Source organism: Triturus cristatus, chromosome 7, assembly GCF_964204655.1.
Source record: "Triturus cristatus chromosome 7, aTriCri1.1, whole genome shotgun sequence".
Lineage (NCBI taxonomy): Eukaryota > Metazoa > Chordata > Amphibia > Caudata > Salamandridae > Triturus > Triturus cristatus.
The window spans coordinates 1,554,636,853-1,554,660,091 of NC_140590.1; the positions used below are offsets into that span (position 1 = coordinate 1,554,636,853).

Genomic DNA, 23,239 nt, shown 5'->3' on the forward strand with positions numbered 1-23,239 from the left:
GAGTAGTTGTGGTTCACCAAGCTTGAATTCACGATTTTTAAAACACATCCCAAAATACTGTGCAGAGAGCAGAGCACAGCACTACTACCCCTGCTTATGCCCTAGTGTCGGGCCGAGGGCAAAATTCAAATTACAACACTTTTGTGTTATGCTTATTACATAAAGTTTCTGAATTTACGCCATTATGCCACGTCATGTAATTATTCCACCTTTTACAGCAAAATTATAGTGCAGGTGTATGGTACAAAGCGAAAAACCAGATGACGAATGATGCTGTTTGTGACACTTTTTTTGCACAATTTGTTTTGCATGAAATGCATCCTCGTGGCAACAATTGACACAGATGCATTTCACGCTACAATATTGCGCAAAATGGGGGATTTACATTTCACGTAAATATGCATCATTTCACGCAATTTTCCCCAAATTTCTGAAAAAACAATTTTGTACACCTCTAGCTAGTACCTTTATCCCACCTTTAAACAGGCACCGCTACCACTATCATTACCCTCACACTTTTTGAAATTTTTTCCTACCCTTACCTATAGCTTTGTTTATTCACACTTGTCCAAACCCTGGTACCTTCGCTGCACCTACACTATCATACCTCTGCACCTACTTATCCCTTAATACCTCTCACTTCTCCCTTACACTTCATTCTTTTTCTCCCTATATTTCGTTCCACCATTTTCATTTGCTTTGTGTCCCCCTGTTCTATTGTTATATATAGTCCAAGTTCCTCATATATTTTGAGATAAAGAATTCCCATCATTTAAGAAAGTCATTGAAAGTTTCTGAAAATTGTCAAGCAGGTGTTTTTCATTATGGCTTTTCTCTGAAATGAGATCGAACACCCCTTGCACAGAGTTCAAAATCAAGAAATATCGGAAAACTAAAGAGGCTTTTTGGCACTCAACTCAAATGTCTTGATTAAGTCTATATGAACTGTATATATCTTAAATACACTAGCCACAACAGTTTCCTCCAGCAGGCACTGCTCCTGAAATCCAGTGTATAATTTTTCTATTTAATTACCACAGCGCTATTACCGGTGAGTGTTTTCTTTAACAATCAAAAAACAATGAATTACCCACTCCAAGAGCTCCACATATATTTTGTGACAATTAAGTGTTTTTATACTATATAAAATTAGCCTTCAATACCTAGAAAATAGATTTCTCCCATCTAGCCCCAAGGATACAGGGCAGGATGGGGATAGGGCATTTAATACATTTTGCCTCGGCATATGCCCGTTGCAGTGAATTACTTCTATTTCAAATGTTTCACTTGTACTGAGGCATAACATTAGGAATCAGTATTTAAACAGGCCATGGGCCAGATGTACAACCCTTTTTAGCGGTCTCAAACGTGAAATCGGGCATTTTGCGAAAGCTAAAAAGGGTTGTGTTATGTACAAACCCTATTTTGCGAGTTGGCAACCTACTACCGACTCGCAAAATAGGATTTGCGAGTCGCTATTAGGAAGGGGCGTACCAGGGTCGTCCTTTCCTAATAGCAAGTTGCACTGGTATGTGCGATTGTTTTGCGACCGCAAATGCGGTTGCAAAACAATCGCAGTTACCACCTACTTCAAGTAGGTGGTAAGCGAGCCCCAAAGGGGTCCGAAGGGGACCACTTCCCATATGTGAATTGATGCCAAAATAGTTTTTTAAAACCAGGTGGTGGTCCTACAGACCACTGCCTGCCCCTAAAAAATGAAAAGAAAACGTTTTCTTTTTTCTTTTTAAATGCTTACTGTTTTCCTTCAAGTAAAACGGACTGCGTTATAAAAACAAAGTTGCTATATTTAAAAAGCATAATTTTACAACCACAAGGGAACCCAGAAGGTAGATAAAGACCTCGGGTAACAGTTTAGTATCAGAACAATGGTCCTTAAAAAGAACAGTTTGGTCAGTAGGATAAATATAGACTTGAATCAGTACTATATTGCGAGTTTTCAGTCGGACAATCAATTTAATAAATCAAAAATTGTTAAAGAACACAAATACAAGCACAGCAATAACGTGGGAAACAATCCTGCATCCTACATGAACACATGACAAATCCAATTAAGACAAAAACATATCAGGCAAGACGGGGTAGCTTGTGGAATATTGAGCACAATTTCTGACAAGCTTAGAGAAACAGTAACTGAACTCCTTTTATCATATGCGATTAGCATGCAAACTGTTTACATTAGTCGATGGCGTTTCGATCCTTTAAAAACAATAATAGGATAATCATCTGGACAGTTAAGGTACAAGCCTGAATCAATGAAAATAGACTTGATTGGGCTTGTGGGAAAGTTGTAGCTGTACGCGGACTCAGAGGGTGGAGCAGGAGCCGCAGTAACGATGGTTCTGTGGATAGAATGGTGACAATATTCTGGAGTTTTTCAACAATACGTGATAGTCAATTCAATAAATTAACATGTGGCGATGCACAGAATGCTGTGGGATCCGACGCTCGATAGCTGTTCCTAACTTTTTTCCCGATAAACTTCGATTTACCATCCACGTATCAGTTTTAAAATACCTGATAATTATCGAGAAATGTCTTTTATGGTGCATTAAGCTCCAAAATCTGCATGTTAGTCCCATTGTTGGGAACAAACTCATAAATCTGAGTAATTTATTGGACCCGATAAATCCTAACCCAGCGGAGTTCGATGTTATTGGGTCTGCCCAAATACCAGGCCACTTGTAATGAGGGCTCTAGTACTTTATCCTGGAGATAAGCAACAGCAATGCCAAGACAGTTCATTATTCTGCTTTCTTCATAAAGTAATAAAGTGAAAATTGCAACTCGCACATTGCGCCAAATTGCGAGTTGCAATTTGCAAGTCGCAATTTCCAATGTACAACAGTGTCTGAGACACTGTTTACGATTCCCGATGGGGTCGCAAATTGCATGTCTTATGAATATTAATGAGGCTGTCGCAATTTGCGACCCCATTGGGAATGTCGGGCAATCCCAGGGATGATGGCCTGCTGGGGTCAGCAAATCTCCAAGTCTGGGACTTCTTTTAAATAAAGCAGTTATTCTTTTAATTATTTTTTAAGGGCAGGCCGGACCACTGTTTGCCCTTAGAAAATGTTTGTGCATGCATTCCCAAAGGGGAAGGAGTCCTCTGGGGACCTGTTAACATTTGCTAGAACTTTACCACCCTTCTGAGAAGGGTGGTAAACTGCGAGTGTTTTGCTACCGCAATTATGGTCGCCAAACATTCTTCCATAGTTGTTGGGGTCGCTAGTAGGAAGGGAACGCCCGTTCCTAATAGCAAGTCGCTAAACGCTATTTTGCAAATCGCTAATTATTTGCGACTCGCAAAATAGGGTTAGCACATGGCCCACAAGCTTTTTGCATGCGCAAACGGGCCTGAAACCCATTTGCGCATGTAAAAATCCATCGTACATCTGGCCCTAAATACCTAAAATTTCAGAATTAGGACTACATACCAATTAGGGCTTTTCAAAAGCTGTTTTGATTCATTTAAGATTCCTAGACATAAATAGCCCTCTATTTGATACATACATGAAGCTATGTTCACCTCTCCATACTTTACCTGTTACCGTGAGGTATGCAATAAACAGTTGAAAAGGTGAGAACACTGATCGCTATGCTAAAGAAACAGACTGTGTTTCTTGAAGGTGGAAACTGGCTGTCACTTACAGCAATGAGTGCCCCTAAAAAAGCTGCATTCAAAAACACTTGTAAGAAAATGGCAGCGCTAGGCTTGCCATGTTTTCTGTAAATGGTAAAATAAAAGTGACACCTCTTCCTTTAAGTAAAAGGAAGATAGTGTAAGTTTTCTCTAAATCTTAATATGTATCTCTGACTATTCAAGGACACACTACTTATTACCCAGTAAAATTATGTTATACTGCACAGGGAATTAAGATAATGCGGGTCAATTTTTTTCCATGGCGCACATTACTGAATAATTATGAGTTTTACCTTTTAAAATGAAGCATGACTTATCCAAATCGGTTTTTGCTCATCCATCTTTGCATGTTTTGCTACTTTTGCAACATATTTCACATTCACATTTCACCCGGTTATTTCCGTCAAAATGTGAACAGGAAAAGCCAATGTCTGCATTTCCTGCACAACTAGTAATCCCAATTCGGGTTCATGGTTTTACTGAAATTATAATTACAATGTTGTTCAAAATGAGCCTAAAATTACTGATTGATTTCAGCCACAATAATTTAAGCGGTCTTCTTCAGAATTATACAGAATTCCGCGGAGATGCATAAAAACTTTACGATATACTGCAGAGTTCCGGCGCGGGGGTGGAATTTGGCATGTTGCACTGCTTCTGCTGATTTTTACCACCAGGAGTTTGTTCAGAGCTGTAACATCAGTGCGCATGGCACCACAAAGCGCCAGAGAGTGCTGCTTTTTCCTGCCACTCAAGGAGATTTTCTACTCGAGCAACGACTTTCCCAACGCGAACGGTCACGACCATCCATACGGTCCGCATTGAGAAATCTCACAGGAGACGTTCTAGCACCCGAAAATCACACTAGGGGATCCAAATTCTCACTCAAGGTCGGAGACTGAACTCTAGCGAGCCACGCATGAGAATAAACTCCTCCACGCGGTGGTTGGCAACATTTTGCAAACTCTGCCGGTGAAGCGGAATTATTCGCCCACCCCTAACTATCCCTCAACTGAAAAAACGCCCAATACAGAAAGAACATATTTGTAGCCACACAGGCTTCAATCAGTTCTGTGTTAGAAAATTGAGGACCTAAAAATAAATCACAGTAAACAGAAAACTTAACTTCTGTATCATATGGATCCAATGTGTGCCTACTCCCAATGATATTGATACACAGTGTTTATTATGGCATTACTCTGTTTCCAATCAATATCTCAAATCTGACAGTAAATTAATTGTGGGAGATTTCATAGGGAACCCATAATGTCTACTTATTGAGGCTTTAATTAAAGCATAAAAATGGTGTGGAGTAATGATTTTTATATTATTTTAATAGCGAGAATTGCAACATAAAAATATTGTTAATTAATCATGACAGGTCTAAAACTATTTTTATTAGTGTTTATTACAGCTTGATATATTTAACATGCCTAAACGAAATTCACTTGATGAATACATGCCTGCAAACTCTTTTCACATTAGGTTTATGGTTGAGGGGTGGGAGGAGTACCAATGTTCACTCATGCCTAATCTAAAAACTATAGAAGTTAAAATCATATCCATAGATTGTATTTGTAAATTGAATGGACAAACTAAAATTTCAGGTGGATTCATTTCAAAGATCTGATATGCTATGGCACTGGGGACATAAGAGCATGTCAAGGGTCATTGCGATATCTATTGAAGATGCTCATATATGAAAGAGTAGGTATATTGAATACGTTTCATTTGTTACTAAGGGTGGCTTGTCGTCTGCACTGCCGCCATTGTGCCTAGTTTCCATGTCAACAGAAGGTCTATTCAAGATGGCACCAGCTGCAAAAGTTACAGTAATCTAATGTTACAATATTTTCAAGGAGAATGCAGTGCTTCTAGGCTGGATTGCTTTTGCTCCTCATCCTAACTTACTCGCAGCAACCTTCGCAAATCTTTTCACAATAATAAGAAGTCGTAGGGAAAGGATAATGCTTGCGCTCAAGTAGTTCGGGTCTGATCTATATTTCAGATAAATTCGCACAAGCACTCCCATAATAGCATTGTGCCCTAGGGGTGCAAAAAGCGGGCTCCAAGCACTCCCATCATACTTTGCTTTCTTTGGTCACTTTCTATAATAATGTCCCAATGACAGCTAAATACACAAAGAGATGAATAACGGGGGAGTTACCTACCAGAATTGATTACTACCACAGTATCGCCTACCTTGTGCACTAACCTCTAACTAAGAAGGCCTTCAGGAGCACTGAATGCAAAGGAACAGGTCTACAATAATGGTGAATAACAAGGAAGTTGACTACCTTGATATTAAACACCAGGGATCTTGCTCAAAGGAAGACTGAAGATCAGGGCACTGACTATGACAAGGAGTGACTTCCAGAAGGTTGATAGACCTGGAGGTTTGAATGCAAATTCGTCTGACTATCAGGTGGTTTGACTACCAGAAGAGATGAGAATCAGGACAGCGGATTACATGGGGAACAACAGCCAAAGAGTTTGTTTACCATGTAAGGCCACATACCAAGAGGGCTTCATTAGTTGAAGTTTGAATAAGAGGGTTGTGACTACAAGCATGTGGGGTTACAAGTGGGACAGATCACAAGGATATCATGTGTTTGGAATACCAACAAGGGCTGCTCACTACCGGTGGAGACAATTTATGGGGGAAGTTGCCTACGGGTACAGCTTATTACTAGGCCTGGGCTAAAATTACGTTCCGCTCGCGGAAATTGCGATAATTTGACATTTTCGCATTCCGCGGAGAGCGAAAAATGTCAAAATTTCCGCAATCCGCATCTTACCGGAAATTTTTTGCTTGCTCGCGCTGTAAAAAAACTACATTCTCGCGTGCGCGTGATCGACTTACCTGAATCCTCGCGTTCGCCGACAAGTTTTCCCGATCCGGTCGCGTTCTCCATGAGATGTTGGATTGTTGGTAGCCATTTGCGGTGTCTCGCGACAGTTCGCGCCCGCAGTAACGTCATTCGTCGCGCGATCACGTCTTTCTTCTCGCGATCATGCACCGCGAGACAAGTGAAAACAAGATGGCCGCGCCCGTGAGCAACCGCATGGGTAAGTTGGCGAGCCGCAACCACGCAGAAAATACCGCGAACGGGCGGGAAAAAAACGTTCGCATCTTCGCGATATTTCCGCGTGTTTGCGGAGATTTTTAACATTTTCGCAATAGTTTGCGAATAAGTGAATTTCGCAAATTCCGCCCACCCCTACTTATTACCACAAGGAGGGTCAAATGCTGTCGACATGTGGAATATCAATGGACTATCTACCAGGGAACAGACTATCACAAGGGTGAGAATTTAAATTACTGTGGAAAACGAATTGGAGAATGATAAGGGAGGGATTTAAATGAAACTGACTGCAAAATGTTGAACCAGCAGCATAGGTAAAAGGCAGGGGATGCCACTTAAGTGACAACAGGGCTAAATTGGGAGAAGTGTTGTTGACTCTCCACTGGCAGAGTACTGTCAAAGCTGAATACTGGGGTGTATTGATAGCTGACATTGCAACCAGGACAGATGAATACCAGAGCTGAAGACTGCAGTGACAGTCAGGAAAGGCTAGTCGGGAGACTGACTACCGATGTAGGTGGAACAAAGAAGGTTGACAAGCAGGAGGGCAAGTAGTAATACCATGGCATTCCAAAGCCTTAGTTTTAAAGGTAAATACTAAAGAAGGCTAGCACAGGGGCAAATGTCAAATGTTATGGGAGACTGACAATGAAGGATCTGATTACCAGGCAGAACCAAATTCTAGGGTTGGACTAACTAACTAGTCAGCACTACAGGTATAACGAATTCCTTAATTGAGGACCCTCTAAAAGACACTCTTCATTATAACCAAATGATTTTTTAATTTTTGTTGTAACCTAGATATCCTTGTCCTGTCATGCTAAAATGGGTGGGTTTCACTGTCCCCGAATCCTCAATCCTAAAGTTAATATGAGCACTCCTCATTTCTTGGGTCATGTCATCCTTTTACGAAAAGTCTCATGGAGAGGTCGTTGAGACGTGGTGGTTTGCATGGGGAGAGATAGTGATGGAGAAGTTTGGACAGGAAGAGGCAGACGGATGGTGGAATGGGATGAACAATATCTTGTTTTTTAAATAGTGCTGCATACGTCCGACTGTGGAAAGATGAATGAGAAGGGTGGGATACACGGATGGTTATGTCCGGAAGTGGAGTGATTGGGGATGTAGAAATGGGAGGGTTGAAAAGGGAGGTTTGCTTGGGGAGGGTTGGATAGATGGAGTGATGGGGGGGGACAAAGAGATGGGAAGGATGTGTTGTTTGCATGAGGAGAGATGGGTTGGATGGGGAGGAAGTGATGGAAGGGATGTGAGGGGGAGATTTTGTATGGAGAGGGAGAGATGTGAGGTATGATGGGGAGCTTTGCTGATGGAGGGAGAGGTGATATGATGGAAGGGATGGACAGATAGAAGGGATGTAGAAGGCAGTTTGGGTGGGGAGAGAGGCAGCATAGAGAGCTAAGAAGAAAGGCTGGAAATGCTTGCTTGGGGAGGAAGGTGTGAGATAGATGGAAGACGAGAGCAGTGGACCATAAGGCCTGGATGGGGAGGACCCGAGTGAAAGAAAGGAGTGATGGATAGTATAGGGAGATAGCATATAGGGAGATAGCACAGCAAGGGAGGGAATGAAGGCTTGTAGAGGGAATGATGAGATGGGTGGAGGGGAAGGTTTGCTTCTGAAGGGAGGTGGAAAGGGGTGGTGGGGAGTTTATGTGTAGGAGGAGTGGGTAGATGGGGAGGTTAGCATGGGAAAAGAGGGGAAGATGTGTGAAGAGATGGAAAGTTTGCATTGAGATTGGTGGGTGATTTGCGTACAGAAGGAGAAATTGAATGGGTGGAGGCAAAGTTTACCTGGGGGAGGAGGTAGCAATGGGGAATGGGGGGTTTGCATGACAGACAGGTGGACAGGATGGTGCGTATGGGGAGGTAGGGAAGGATGCTGAGTGGGAGGTTTGCATTGGAAGGGAGGCAGCAATGGAGAGATGGGAGAGGTGGATGGGGAGACGCGCGGAGCGAGGGCGGTGGTGGGGGGAGCGAGATTGGACGGATGGATGGGTTGTATCTACATTACAATCAGACCTTGGTTCTCCTCTGGCAGCCCATGAATTAGGAGTTGTCTGGCGGAAGCCGGCGGATCGCGAGCAGGGAATAGAGCGCTCTCTTTCTAATTGTTCGCTTAAAAAATGAATTCATTTGAAAGATCAGGAGATGGTGATTAGCGCAAAACCCAACACTCTGCACGGAGTAATTAGCAAAATAAAAAAGCCTGTACTGTGCAAGCTGGAAAAATCAACATACATCACCACCTAATTAGATAAAGTCTTCTGAAAAGCAAGCAGAACAGGGGTTGTTTTTTGGGATTATAATGCACAGGATGGTGTCAGAAGCACAGGCGGGAGTCGCAGTGCAGGGACAGTATGAGGACACCGTGTATCCTGCTACTTCTTGTATTCAGTACACAGGCGGGCACCGCACCACAGGGACAGTTGAGGGCACCGTTTATTTTGCTACTTCTTGTATTAAGTACACAGGGGGCACCTTACTTCAGGGACAATTTGAGGGTATCGTGTATCCTGCTACTTCTTGTGTTAAGTACACAGGGGGCACCTTACTTCAGGGACAATTTGAGGGTCTCGTGTATCCTGCTACTTCTTGTATTACCTACACGGGTGGGCACTGCACTTCAGGGACCATATGAGGGAATTGTGTGTCCTTACACTTCTTTTATTAAGTACACAGGTAGGCACTGCACCACAGGGACTGTATGAGGGCATTGAATATCCTGCAACGTCTTGTGTTAAGTACACAGACAGACACCGAATGTATGACGTTACAACGCAAACATTTACAGTGCATGCCTTCACAACACCATTTTTACATCGCAACATCCATTACAACGCATGATTTTACATTGCATGCCAACACAACGCATTTTTTGGAAACTACATTTACAACGCATTCCATTACAGCGCATTCCATTACAACGCATACCATTACAACGCATATTACTTTTAGGGCAACAGTAGGGTAAATGTTGGATAGTATAGGGGTTAAAATTACTATTTCCATGCCAGTGAGTGAAACCAGTAGGGTAAGTGTTGGATAGTGTAGGGGTAAATATTACTATTCCTACTCCAGTGAGTGCAACAGTAGGGTAAGTGTTGGATAGTGTAGGGGTAAAAATTACTGTTTCCCATTACTTACCTTATATTGCGTTGTTATGGCATGCGTTGTAGCGACATGCAATGCAATGGCTGCGTTGTAATGGCATGCAATGTAAAGGATGTTGCGTTGTAATGACTGCATTGTAAAGGTTGTTTTCCACAGACAACACACTACAGGGACAGTATGAAGGCATTGTGTATCCTGCTGCGTCTTGTATTAAGTATACACATTGGCACTCCACCACAGGGACAGTATGAGGGCATTGTGTATCCTGCTGCGTCTTGTATTAAGTACACGCATTGGCACTCCACCACAGGGACTGTATGAGAGCATCGTGTATCCTGCTGCATCTTGTATTAAGTACACACATGGACTCTGCACCACAGGGACTGCATGAGGGCATTGCGTGTCCTGCCTCTTCTTGTATTAAGTACCCAGGCGGGCACAACACCACAGGGCCATTATGAGGCTTCATGTGCATTGTGTATCCTGCTACTTCTTGCATTAAGTATACAGGCGGGCACTGCACCACAAGGACTGTATGAGGGCACTGTGTATCCTGCTACTTCTTGCATTAAGTATACAGGCGGGCACTGCACCACAAGGACTGTATGAGAGCACTGTGTATCCTGCTACTTCTCGCATTAAGTACACAGGTGGGCCCTTCACCACGGGGACACTATGAGGGCACTGTGTACCCTTCTATGACTTTTTAAGAACACTGGGTGGTACAACGGCACAGGGACTGCATGAGGGCACTGTGTTTGAGGCACAGACTGGAATAAGATACACTGATGGATACTGCTGCACAGAAACTGTATGAGGACGCTATGTACCCTTCACAGTCTGGTATAGGGGACACAAGTGAGTGCTGCACACAGTGGCTGTCTGAGCGCACTGCGTATCCTGGTGATTGAAGCCCAGGCCTGTACTGCAGTGTGTCGGCAGCATGAAGGCCTTGTTCATCGAACACTGACACTTATAGGAGGCATAAGTGGGTCCTACAACACAGATACTGTTTGAGGGCGCTGAGCGTCATGGAGACTTATATAGGGGATACACAGTGGTGGCTCGCAGAGGGAGTGCTGCGGTTCAGTGGGGCGGGGAAGGGCAGGGTGGGGGGTAGTGAACACGGACATACGACGGGCAGGAGTAAAGTAGGTAAATAAATGCATACAACTATTTACCTTGCGCTCGCTGCATCGCCTAGTTGGCGATGCAGCGAGCGCAAGGTAAATAGTCTTATTTATTTATTTACTTACTTTACTCCTGCCTGTTGTATGTCTGAGTCCACTCCCCCCACCCTGCCCCTCCCTTTCCCCACCTCACCACCCCACAGCACTCCCTCTGCGAGCCGCCACTGGGGCTACAGCTGTGTACTGCACAACATAGACAGTGTGAGGGTATGCCCTAGTAAAGATCCTCTCACAACCTCTGGCATCAGATACAGAGCTATAAATGGCAAAGTTCCAAAAATCATTCAAGCAAAAATCACTTTATATACTGGCACCGTCCTTGTTAATTCCACACACAGGTGGTATTACTTCTATTCAAGGCACAAAGCTATGAAATTCCCTACCTGCAAAGATCAGAGCCACAGTGAATGACTTACAGTTCATAAGGATGGTTAAAACCTGATCATTTTCAATGTGATCCAACAAGGAATCCACATGACCTCACTTTATCACTACACACAGATACCATCCGTGACCGTCTAAGATCAAGGAGGAGCTAAATCAGCAAATTCTCCTTACAAAGAGTCCTAGTTTCAGTCTCAAACATGTCCTTCTTCAAGCATACCACCCATGCATCCGTCGGGAACAAATGCATGAGTGAATGATTAAATCAAACCCAGGGACTGTTCACGCCTCAGAATCTTTCCAAGCCTAAAAGACCTGTTATCCGGAGATCCAACGTTATATTTACCAAGCATTGGCAAAGCCAATAGGTCTCGTCTTCGCAATGCAAGTGCTGAGCTTTTGTCTTTTCCAATATTTTTAAACCATTGTTTAAGAACCTAAACAGTAACAAATATTTCAAAATACTGGGGGAAAAACATAAATATCTTAAAGGATCTCAAACTATACATTGAATTCAACGTTTTCAATCTTTATAAATGACATGGTATATTTTTCATGTACTTTTCACTCAGAAAACTGATTTAAAAAAAAAAACTAATAAGGAAGTTTCAGAATGTAAAGGAAAATGCTTGCCAAGGCCTTACTTACTTACTTTCCACAAGATTCAGTCTTTTGTTCCTCTGTGGGAGCAGGGAGTAGAGTTATTGGCCTCCAGGAGAAGTGTCATGCTATGTACGCCTTCTGCATCAGGCACCCGTTCAGTTACTGCAGAAGGTGTTTTTTCTCTCAGTTCTATACAAGCCTTTGTTTGCCAAAGCTTGTGCTTTCGTGCATAAAGTGGAATGAAAATCAAAGATACTTTGAAGCCTGCTTTCAAGCATAGCATACCCCAACACAAATATTCCTGTTGCTGTGCTTTTATAGACCAGTTGGGAGGGACAGGAAGCAGCAGAGCTTTGTGTGGGTGGAGGTGTTTGAAGTGGTCAAGCAGCTGCAGCTTTAGATTTCTTGCTCTTAAAGCCAATCTCTTCTAAGTTCTTCCTCTTTCTAGATACCTTTCTTCCTTTGCTCATGATCCTCACCTGCGGACCAGAAACGCTCTTCTTGTGAAGAACTAGCTTTATTAATTATAAAGTCCTCAAACTTCTTCTCCATTTTTTGTATCTAGATCAATTGCGAATTTAGTTAGCATATCACTAACCCTGTTTTCAAGGGACATTTCGCTAACGTTTGGTTCTGACATAGTTCTTTTTAATTAACCTTTTCTTCCTAAGCAACCCCAAATATATTCAGCTAATGAAAGACCTACTCGCAAGATGGTCCAAATAAAATAAACAATAAACACACTTAAATAAGGGACTGTCATCCAAACTTAAGAATAAACACTTGATAAAACACTCCTATCAAAGGCTGTAATCTACCACTGACAGCTGACCGCTTAAAACCCCGTTTCAGGCAGAAAGGAGAAAACCTTGACCAAAACGCTTCACAGGAGAAAAAATGATCGTTTAACTTGTCTCGAGCGATCGTGCACAGCAAACTCAGGGTGAGCATGTGCGTGAGCGTCTGCTCGAAGAAGGGAGGGGGTGTGTGCCATAACGCGGAACTCTTGAAAGGACGAGCAGCACTGTGACTTCTCTCTATGGCTTGTGCTTAGTAACGGTGAGTCTTCGCGAATATAACCGCAATGTAGGGATATTTAAACAAAGCTTAATATGGATATATTTATAAATTAAAGCAAGCGTTTGAAACGCAAGCGAAATCTGAATAAAACAACCATTCTTGACTCGCGAGTACGCGAGAGCCCCTAAGTAAAGGTTAAGTCAATGAACCTACTGACTCATGCGCCAAAGATACATAAGCAGGCAAAACATTCAAAACTAACTTAATAAGATATCACACATGTTACAAATAACAAGGCAATTCGTCAAGATAAGGCCAGATTGAACTCACGAAAAAACAGCTAATAAATAGTAGAGCTTACAGAAAGCATAAAATAGGCATTTTTGAAAGAAAACAAACTCGCACATGAGTAACAAATCGTTCTATGTATAAATAAGTTAAATTACTCTTCCAAAGGTCAAAACACGTAAATACTTAAACATTCAATCTTGAAATGATGATACACTAACCAATCGTTCAAACGGATTTTGTAGGTGTGTCCGGGCAAAAGTATAAATTTTAAGTTAATTAGGATGAAATATCCAATTGATGCAAGTAGATCAGATGATGATGGTAAGATATTTGTGCTTTTATTCGTCTGCTGCAAAAGAAAAGGGATGGCACAGCCAACACGTGTTTCGCCCCCTAATTGGCCATCAGGCCTAGGGCTTCCTCAGGGCGGGTAGTCACGTAATGGGGTATCTTTGTAAAAGCGAAAGGGTTTGTGAACCCGAGGATTCTCCAGTCTCGGCTAATGCCAGGTTCACTGGGTTTCTGCGGCTTTTGGTTCAAACCCCTGAGATTTATCACAGGTCTCATTCCTTTCCCTTTCTTCTCCACTAGGAATATGTTGCTTGCAAACCCTGCACGCGTATCCAACTCTTCCACAATCGCTCCTTTCAAAACTAACTCTCTTACTTCTTTTTCTACCATCTCCGACAAATCTGCACTGAACCTTATTATTTGAGGCCACTGATCCTGAATCGGTTCTCCTATGAAATCTATACGATAACCCAAAACTGTCTGCAGAACCCATGGATCTCCTGTTAACATGCACCAATTCTTGTAAAACCGGGCAAGTCTGCCGCCCAACTTTACATGGGTAACAAAACGGCCTACTCTTACCTGTCCTTCTTGAACGTCTATTTCCTCTGGTATTTCCCCTTTCTCTCTGGGGGTAGATATTCCCTGGTTGATAACCATACTGTTGGTAACCGTAATTGTATGGTCTATATCCTCTTGAAAACGAGGTCCTTGTAATTCCTTGTCCTCGGCCGGGAAAACGACCTCTTCCTCTCCCGGCCATTCCAAAAACACGCCTATCAAAAACGTTCTTTATCTCTCTCTGAGATTTTTGTAACAAACTAAATGCACCCACATATTTACTCATTTCTTTAATGAATGCTTCACCAAAAAGCATACCATTTGCTTCTGATCCTCCCTCATTATTTGCCAGTTCCGCAAGCTTTGGATCTATCTCAAGTAATAAACTCTTTCGCCTTTCAACAGAGACTGCTGTATTAGCAGTGCCCAACAAGCAAACAGCTATTTGAACCCATTCCCTGAGCTCCTCAATATTCAAACTTTTCTTTCCAAGATATGCTTCCTCAGCCATATCGAATATCTTTGTAAGCGGCCCTGTTAGGTCCAACAACCTGTCTTGGCACATTCTTAAACCCTTATCCAATCCTTTCTTAGGGTCTCTTCCCCCTTTTCCAATAAACGCTATTATTTTTGCGTCCAATTCTGGCATCATAGCAACCTTATTCGCCAAACTTGGTCTTGGACATTCTGAACAGAGTCTCAACCTCACGTCCTTCGGAATCTGTTTCCTCAACCACATTTGCACATATTCCGCAACATGTGGTGCCGGACTCCATTCCGGTGATAAAGGGCGCTTAAGCAACATGGGATCAAACATAGACTCTCCCAAAGGGTCTTTAACCCCTCCATCATCCTCTGATTTCTCCTTATTTTTCTCTCCTTTTTTTGATATCCTTACTAACAATTCATCCTCTGAATTAAACTCTGACAAACAACTAAACTCAATTTCTGCACTACCCGAAGACTCCTCACATAGAATAGTAGTATGCCCCTCCCTAGGCCACCTTGTGTGTCCTCGACACATCCCTGTTTCGCGCGTTCGCAAAAAGTTTCAGAGCTTGGGTATGCATTTTTCGCTTTCTTACATCTTACTCCCTCATTTTCTAGATTCTTTCTTTTCCTATTCACCTTTCCTCCCTTTTTTTCCAAAGCTGGTCCTTCACCTGCGGACCAAAAACGCTCCTCCTGTCCTAAATTTTCACCTCTCTTAAACTCCTCCAACTTCTTATCCATCTTCTCATCAAGATCCTTTGCGAATTTACTCAACATGAGAGTTAACCTCTCCTCCATAGACAAATTTGCCTGAGTAATCGCATTTACCTCAGACATTCTTCTTTTCTTTTTTTTCTTTTTTTTTTTTTACTTTTCTCCTTCAAAATTAATTATTTTCCAAACTTCAATCCACTCCAATTACCAAAAACAACCTAGCTCTACTTCCAAACAAATTTCCCAAAATTCAATTACAACACTGTAATATTCTGTCTCCTCAACACTTAATTTAAAACTTTCTTTGCTCAGTTTATTAATAAAATTGAATTTCTGACCAAATGTCACACCTCAACTTCTTCCGATCGCCTCCTAATCACTTGCTCGTCAATTTCCACACAGGGAATGACGCGACTATCAAACTACGCTCGCTCGTCAATTTCCATTTTCTGCGCATGCGCGAAAACGCGTCCTGCGCATGAACAAAGGAAAAATTCCCCGCATGCGCATTTAGCGCTCCACGCGCATGCGCGTTTAAACCCTCCTTGCCTGTACGTGTCCTTGCCTCGCGCCTGACCAACAATGGCCCCCTGAAGCTCGCGCGTCCTAACGGTAAGGTAACTGCCTTCTATCGTAAAAGTCTATTTCCAACCATTTATTTTGCTCTTTCCTTCTGTATTCATCCTTAACATATTTTACAATGTTTCGCTCGATGCGCCCATCCATATTAAAATAACCAGACGCTCGTTGTTGGCACCAACCCTTCACAAATATCCAGTCCACTCCTTTACTCCTTCGATATACTAAACAGCTCAAGACATGTCATGCCTCATTCAACCATTACCATATTATCTCTTCAAAAATACTTTCACACCTATTTAACATTCAAAATGAAGAGCCAGTTAGAAATAGTACTTATCTCTTGGGCAGCAGCAAAAAAGAAGGAAGAGTCATGGAGGTTCCGGTTCTACATGGAATGTTCTAAGTTCTTTTTGTTTCTATGTTCTTGGATGATGCTGCTGTGGGTGGCGCAATAAAGAGGATTGCATAATATGAGCCTCCGGTCTTGACATAAAATACATGCTCTCTCAAGGAGTGATGAATGAAAATGAAAAATGTGTTCCCTAATTGTAAGCATAAAAGGATACAATCAGAAAATCAAACAGACCGCAAAGAGTCTTTGCTCAAGGGGAGGGATAAACACAATAAGAGGAAATGCAAGCCATTGAATAAGAAATGCTTCAAACAGTTTCCTCACCGCACAGGCCTAAATCAATAGTCAGCAGCACAAAAAGGAAAAAAATAACTAACAACCAGTAATTTGGGTTTACAGAGTAGTGTGCTACAAGCCATGAAGTGCTTCAGTGCCTCATCGGGGGTAGTAAGCATTGTATAAATGTAATTACAATACAATAAAATACAATACAATTGTGGATCCTGAATAGAATGGTATTAAAAGCACAGAGATGGTACAGGGGCTGTATGAGTTATAATGTATCCAGCACAGACTACTATCAAGTCCACAGCAAGATGCTGCTGTGTATGTGCAGAATGACAGCATGGTGTATCCTGCACACACTGGTATACAGGACACAGGTGTGCACTGCTCAACAGGGGCGGTAAAGGGGCATGCCACAACCCGCACAGACTGATACCGAGAGCATGAGCAGTGTCTGCAATGTGGGACAGTATGGAGTCATCATGTAACCTGCACAGTTTGGTATAAGAGCTTCAGGTAGGTACTGAATCAAAGTGGCTGTTTGTGGAAATTGTGTGACTTCCAAAGACTAGTATTGAGAGCAGAGCCTGGTAATGCAGTACAGGGGTGGAAAGAGGGCATTTGTGTATGCTGCACAGACTGGTTTGGATAGCACAAGCCAGTTCAGGGGTAGAAGGACAGTGAACGGGCATCGCGTTCCCTGTGCTGACTGGTGTAAGGGTCATTAGTGGGTACTTCTGCACACGGCCTGCATGCCATTTCTGTGTCTACTGCCCAAACTGGTAAAAGGGACACAAGTGGATGCTGCATCACAGGGTAGCATGTGGGCATTGTGCTTCCAACACAGATTGGTTTAGAAAGCACACGAGGGTGCTGCAGAAGTGGGTCTGTATGAGGGCAGTGTCTAATTGACACAGACTGATATTGAGTGAACACTTTGGCACCACAGTATAAGGGCTGCAGGAGGGCAATTTGTATCCTACCCATATAGTTTTCAGCGACACAGGTAGGTCGAACATCACAAGGGCTGAGTGTGTGTGTATGTGCATCCTTTATCCTGGCTAGAGTGAGGGACAGTTGGCCCTGCAGCCCAGGGGCTGTATGAGGGTACTGTACAGACTGCTATAATGGACACAAGTGGACAGTACAGCACTTGCACTGTATGAGGAGTCTCTGTATCCACCCCATCTGGAGCATCTGTGGGTGCTGCTACTCAGAGGGCCTTATTGAAACCACAATGTATCCTGCACAATTGGTTGAAAAGGAAAAAGGCAGGTATTGATTTACATCTTCTGATAAAGGGCAGCAATACATCCTCCTCAAATGTTTGTGGGAGGCACAGGAGAGCACTGCATCACAGGATGGGTGTAAGGGTACAAATTGTCTTTGGGAGCACAGGTTTAATGTATAGGAGGACACCCTGCCCCCTGTAAAACTGATATAAGGAGAAAAGGAAGGCACAGAACCTTGGCATAGTGTGAGGGAGTTGTGTACCCTTCACATACAGGTAAGTGGAGCACAAACAAATACTGCATCAAAGGGTCTGGAAGAGAGCCCTGTTCTGCATGTCTGGTTGTCTGACAGAATATTGAGGACAAAAATATTGTGTGGCCAAAGTATCAAGCAAAAATATTGAGGACCAAAATGTTGAGAAATTAAGTATAGATTTACTATTCTTAGCTCCACATCTACTTACCTTGAAGATGTATATATTAGCACTGTGCAGGTATGTGGAGTTAAGTGTAGTACAACTTTGCTTACTCATTCAAACACACCTTCACCATACTCATATCCTCGATATTCTCACCAAAATATTTGGTTGCATGAAATTTTATCTTGGATATTTTGGTCAATCATGGTTGTTGCAAAGTCATCCTGTGCCCTGGGCATCCCCCAAGGTCCAGGGCCAGTGCTATGCTGAAAGAGACACATTAGAATACAGTTAAAACACCTACATACACTAGGGTACACAATGGCATGGTGGGGTACCCCTGTGATTGGCATGACCTACCCTATAAGCCCCTAGTATATAATAGGGAAGGGGGATTGAAACTACATAGAAGTCCCTAGTACCCTGGGGCATGGCAGTTTAGAGGCCAGCAGCTCTTTTTGCACTTGCATGTGTGCACTGCTGAGGTCAGTTTAAAAGCAGCACTGGGTGCCAGGACTGCTTTTAAAATGTAAATTGTGCCCAAACTTGACTTTGGTGTTTGGGGCACTTACAAATGGATAACCTACAATGTTTTGGCATCTTAGGGACCCCCAGGGTCTTCCCTGGGTATCCCAGGGGTGGGGGGTCAGGTATTTATAAGGTACACCCTTATAAAATGAGTTTTTATATGCCTAGGTAAAGTGAAATTTCACATTTCACTCCCCACATTGTGGTACAGTGATACTCAAATTCGACTTTGATGCTAGAGCACTGTGGAGGGAGAATCTGCAATATTTCTACAGATTCAGAACCCCTAAAGTATCATCTAGTTGCACATGGGGTGGGGTTCCTGTAGATATAGGACAAGTACTTATAAAATATGTTTTTGTAAATCCTGGTGCTGGAAAAATGGCCCAAGTCATTTTTCCCATTGCAAATCCCCTGTTACATAGGTTAACGTGGTAGGCAGTTATTAACTAATAACTATGGATAGGAGAGGGCTAGAAATGCCATTCAAAGACTTCCCAGAATGGTATTATTAAATTAAATCCAACAATATCATATTGTTGAATTTCTCCTAAAGTGTACATACAAGAAGCGATAATACCTTCTTGTTTGTAAGTCCAAATTCAGCCTTCCAGTGGTCTGCCCTGATTGGTCAGAGTTAAGTGGATTAGCCAGGCTGCCTTGTAGAGGTGATAAAGAGCCCCTGGGATTGACCAGCTCTGCTGGGAGGGCAGTGTGCTGTTCCATAGGAATGCCAGGCCAGGGGGAGGAGTCGTAAACCATGGTCTTCAAAGAGGAAAACAGAAGCCAGTGTTCTTTACAGCTCTGAACTTACCACCTCAGGCAGATGGTAGGATTAAGGAAGGTATGAGCAGATGCAGGGGGGAGAGTCTAAGTAAATTAGCCATCCTAAGGGTGTGTTTAGCCAGCTCTTACCTCCTTGCTGGAAAATCAGCCATTATGGATTTGGAAGATTTGATGCACTCTGGGACAAAATAATGCCACACTGTACAGGATGTGGTCATAACTTTGAGGTGTTACCCTGCTCCCATTGGTCAGAAGTGACCTCCTGAATGACCCAGAGAACTTGGAATAAGTATCTGAGAGGGGCAGAGGCCTCCAGATCTTCTGTTTGAAACTTACCGAAGCAAGAACTGCCCTGCTGAGACGTTTTGCTGTGCAAACATTTCTAAGGCCTGACCTCTGAAAACTGCACCATCTGAAACTACAGGCCTGTGGATTATTTTGCTGAAAATGAACTAAAGAGTGGACTCCCTGAAAGCTACAGGTTAAAAGAGCTCAACTGGAACATCACCAACTAAATCTACATCTTGGAGAACTACCAGTGGATTTGTAAGGGTTTTGTACCCGTGGATTGTGGGAACTGATGTCCTCAACTTTCAAGGACCATCTTGGAGCTTTCAGACCCTTGGAGTGAGTTTGAGACACTTTGGAACCCCTTGAGGAACTTCAAGAAGAAGTTCAAGAAGTTGGAGAGCTTTGGAGCAACTTTGAAAAAAAGCTCCATAGAGGGACCAACTCAACCTGGCGAGCCAGGCAGCCTGCTTCAACCGCGAGCCAGTCAAGCCAACCAGGTTCATCCTGCTAAAAGCTCCATCGCTCCAACTTCCAGAGATTGATCGGGACTAGAAGAAAACTAAAACCGGTGAACCCTCACCGGATCCGGCTACATGAGGAGCATCGAGAGACACCGCGAGAAAAAGCTCCAGAAAAGTTTCTAAGTCTGCTCGTAGAAAAGGTGACCGGGAGCAACCGCGAGAGCCAAGCCACCTGCCTTCCATCGTGTGTCAGCCTGGATTCCTGGGTTGTCCTGCTGAAGCAATCTTGAAATATTTTGTAAGTCCGCTCCAGGAAAGTTGACTGGGACCTCGTCACAAGTCAAGCCGACAAACCCTCACCGGATCAAAGTTTCTAAGTGTGAAGATAGAATCTGAGACCGGGACCTGTCGCAAGCTGTAGCTGTTCAGGGCTCCATCGCGCCCGGCCTGAAACTTTGACTTTGCTCCGGTCTATCGCGAGCAGGTATCACAATATGGTGCTATAATCTTCTAAGTGCTATATTTTATTAGATATTTGAAAATTCATATCTTCGGTTCCCTACATTGGATTTTTGTTGTTTTGGTGTAATTTTAAAGATAAAAATATTTCCTATTTTTATAAATTGGTGTTATGTGTTGTGTCTTGAATATTTACTGAAATGGTGTTTTTAAATGCTTTACATACCTGTCCTGAAGTTAAGCCTGTCTGCTCGCAGCCACTTTACCAAGGGTTGAGCATAGGAATAATTTTCTAAGATCTATGCTGAGTCCTATCATGTGTTAGTGGCCTTATTGCCAGTGGCAGACCTATATTTGCCCCTACCAATAACCCACTTTCCAACAATGGTATGTTCTGGTATCACAAGCACAGGCAATCACTTCACCAGTTCTGCACGTGTATAAGATGCATACAGGAATACTACATTACAGGTGCTAGCCAAGCGTTGATTCAACAAGCCTAGTATTACAGGTTTAGATGGGAGTGGGGCTCTGGAAAACAAGAAAGGCAGTATCACTTGCACAGGATGGAATAGCTGGTTGAAGCACTCACTACAGGTACAATTTGTACATGAGGGTAATGTGTCTACTACACGTACTGGTTGAATTGGAGTAGGTGGATAATGCATCAAAGAGGACGCCGGAGTGCACTTTTCATCTTATACATATCTGTCTCAGATCATAAACATGTTCCATAGTTGTGGCTTCTGTACCAACCGCAATCCCAATAAAAAACAACTAATGCACAGAAGAACCTCCATCATGAACTTCCTTCATGCAGCTGTGGACCTCGTCAAAGGTCTTTGGAAATTTGATAGGATTACTTCTAAACTCAGAGACCAACACTGGCACCATCTCTCCTCCTTTGGCCTCCTCAGTACCTGCACTTTATCCCCAAAGCTGTAAACAGGTACACTCATCTTATCCATTCCCTAAGATCCAGACTGCTAGAGGACTACACAAACACGCCGCATCCGCATCACTCAAGGATAGTAGAGGCACCCCATCATATCCGGCACCTTGTACTCTACGACCGCCAGTGGACTAAACAAACACGCAGCATCAGCATCACTGAAGTCCTGGGGAGGTATAGCATCTTATCTAGCCCCTGAGATCCCGACCTCCAGAGGACTATGCAAACCATGCAGCATCAGCATTTCTCAAGTCCTGGGGAGGCACCGCATCTTATCCGGCGTCCATGATCCAGAAATTCATAGGACTGCACAAAACAAGTAGCATCACTCAAGTCAGGAGAGGCACTTCACTTTATCTGGCATTTGAGATCCCGAAAATAATGAAATAAGAAACCAAGTTCCAGGCCTTCTCATTTCTTGTAACAAGAGAATGGTACTCTAGCCCCATTAAAATCCACTAAATACCTTCTCGCCAGCCGTGGCCCATGCAAGTAAGAGTGGTGGGTGGGTGGGGCCGGGTTGTAGGGGGTTTGGACAGACGCCCACGAGGGAAAAATAAATAAATTATTATTTTTCCCTCGTCATCGTCTGTCAAAATCCCCCCCCACCCTGCCCCACCGCTCCAACCTGCACAGGTGGCCGCTGCTTCTCACCTCTTGTTTAGAAAAAAACTCAAGACTAAACTCAGAATACAACACCTTATCTTCTCATGCCCTTGCAATGGGATAGCACTGACACACTCTCTAACTGCACTGTAAACGCTGCCTAGTGCTACCTTCTAATACTTACCATGGACATACCGTTGGACCCCACTATTTGACTCTCTTAAACTCCTAGAAACTTTATCCTCTCAACTGTAGAGTGCTACATGGCTTTGAAGCTAGATTTGCTCTGTATTAAATCAGGTTAATGCATGGTTTGGTATTGGATACCAGCAGGTAATGCAACACATTGACTGTAGGAGGAACTCATGCGTCTGCGGGGCAGGTATCCGGGACATACTGCACATGGTGATTCTAGGGGCACAGATAGGAACTGCATTGTTTGGGCTGTATGTATTATGTATGAATGTGGTAATTCTATTGCACAAACCTAGCCAAAAGACAGCAGAATGCTGGACGGGTGAATGACGTACATGCCTAGCGGGTCTTGCACACGTTGGCACTAATGCACAGGCAGGCACCACGTCACTGGGGCTGTGTGCATGCCTCCTGTAACCTGCACAGGCTAGTAGAAGGGTCATAGACAAGTACCCCATCACTGAGGCTGTATGCATGCATGTGTATCCTGCAAAGGCTACTAACAGGGGCACAGGAGGGTACCACATACCTGGAGCTGCATGAATACCTTGTGTATTGTGCACAGGCTCGTAAAAATGGCGCCAGTGCGCATCACTAGGAAACTGCTGTGGGTGCACAGAGCAAAGCCCAAGTCCTCGTGCACTGCAGATGAATGTGCTCCATATC

General features: G+C 43.3%; 1 protein-coding gene across 1 annotated transcript in view; it reads left to right on the top strand.

Annotated features, from left to right (window-relative positions):
• Positions 1–23,239, top strand: part of CDH22 (cadherin 22) — a 1,590,820-nt gene that overhangs the window by 487,834 nt on the left and 1,079,747 nt on the right. The window lies entirely within an intron of this gene.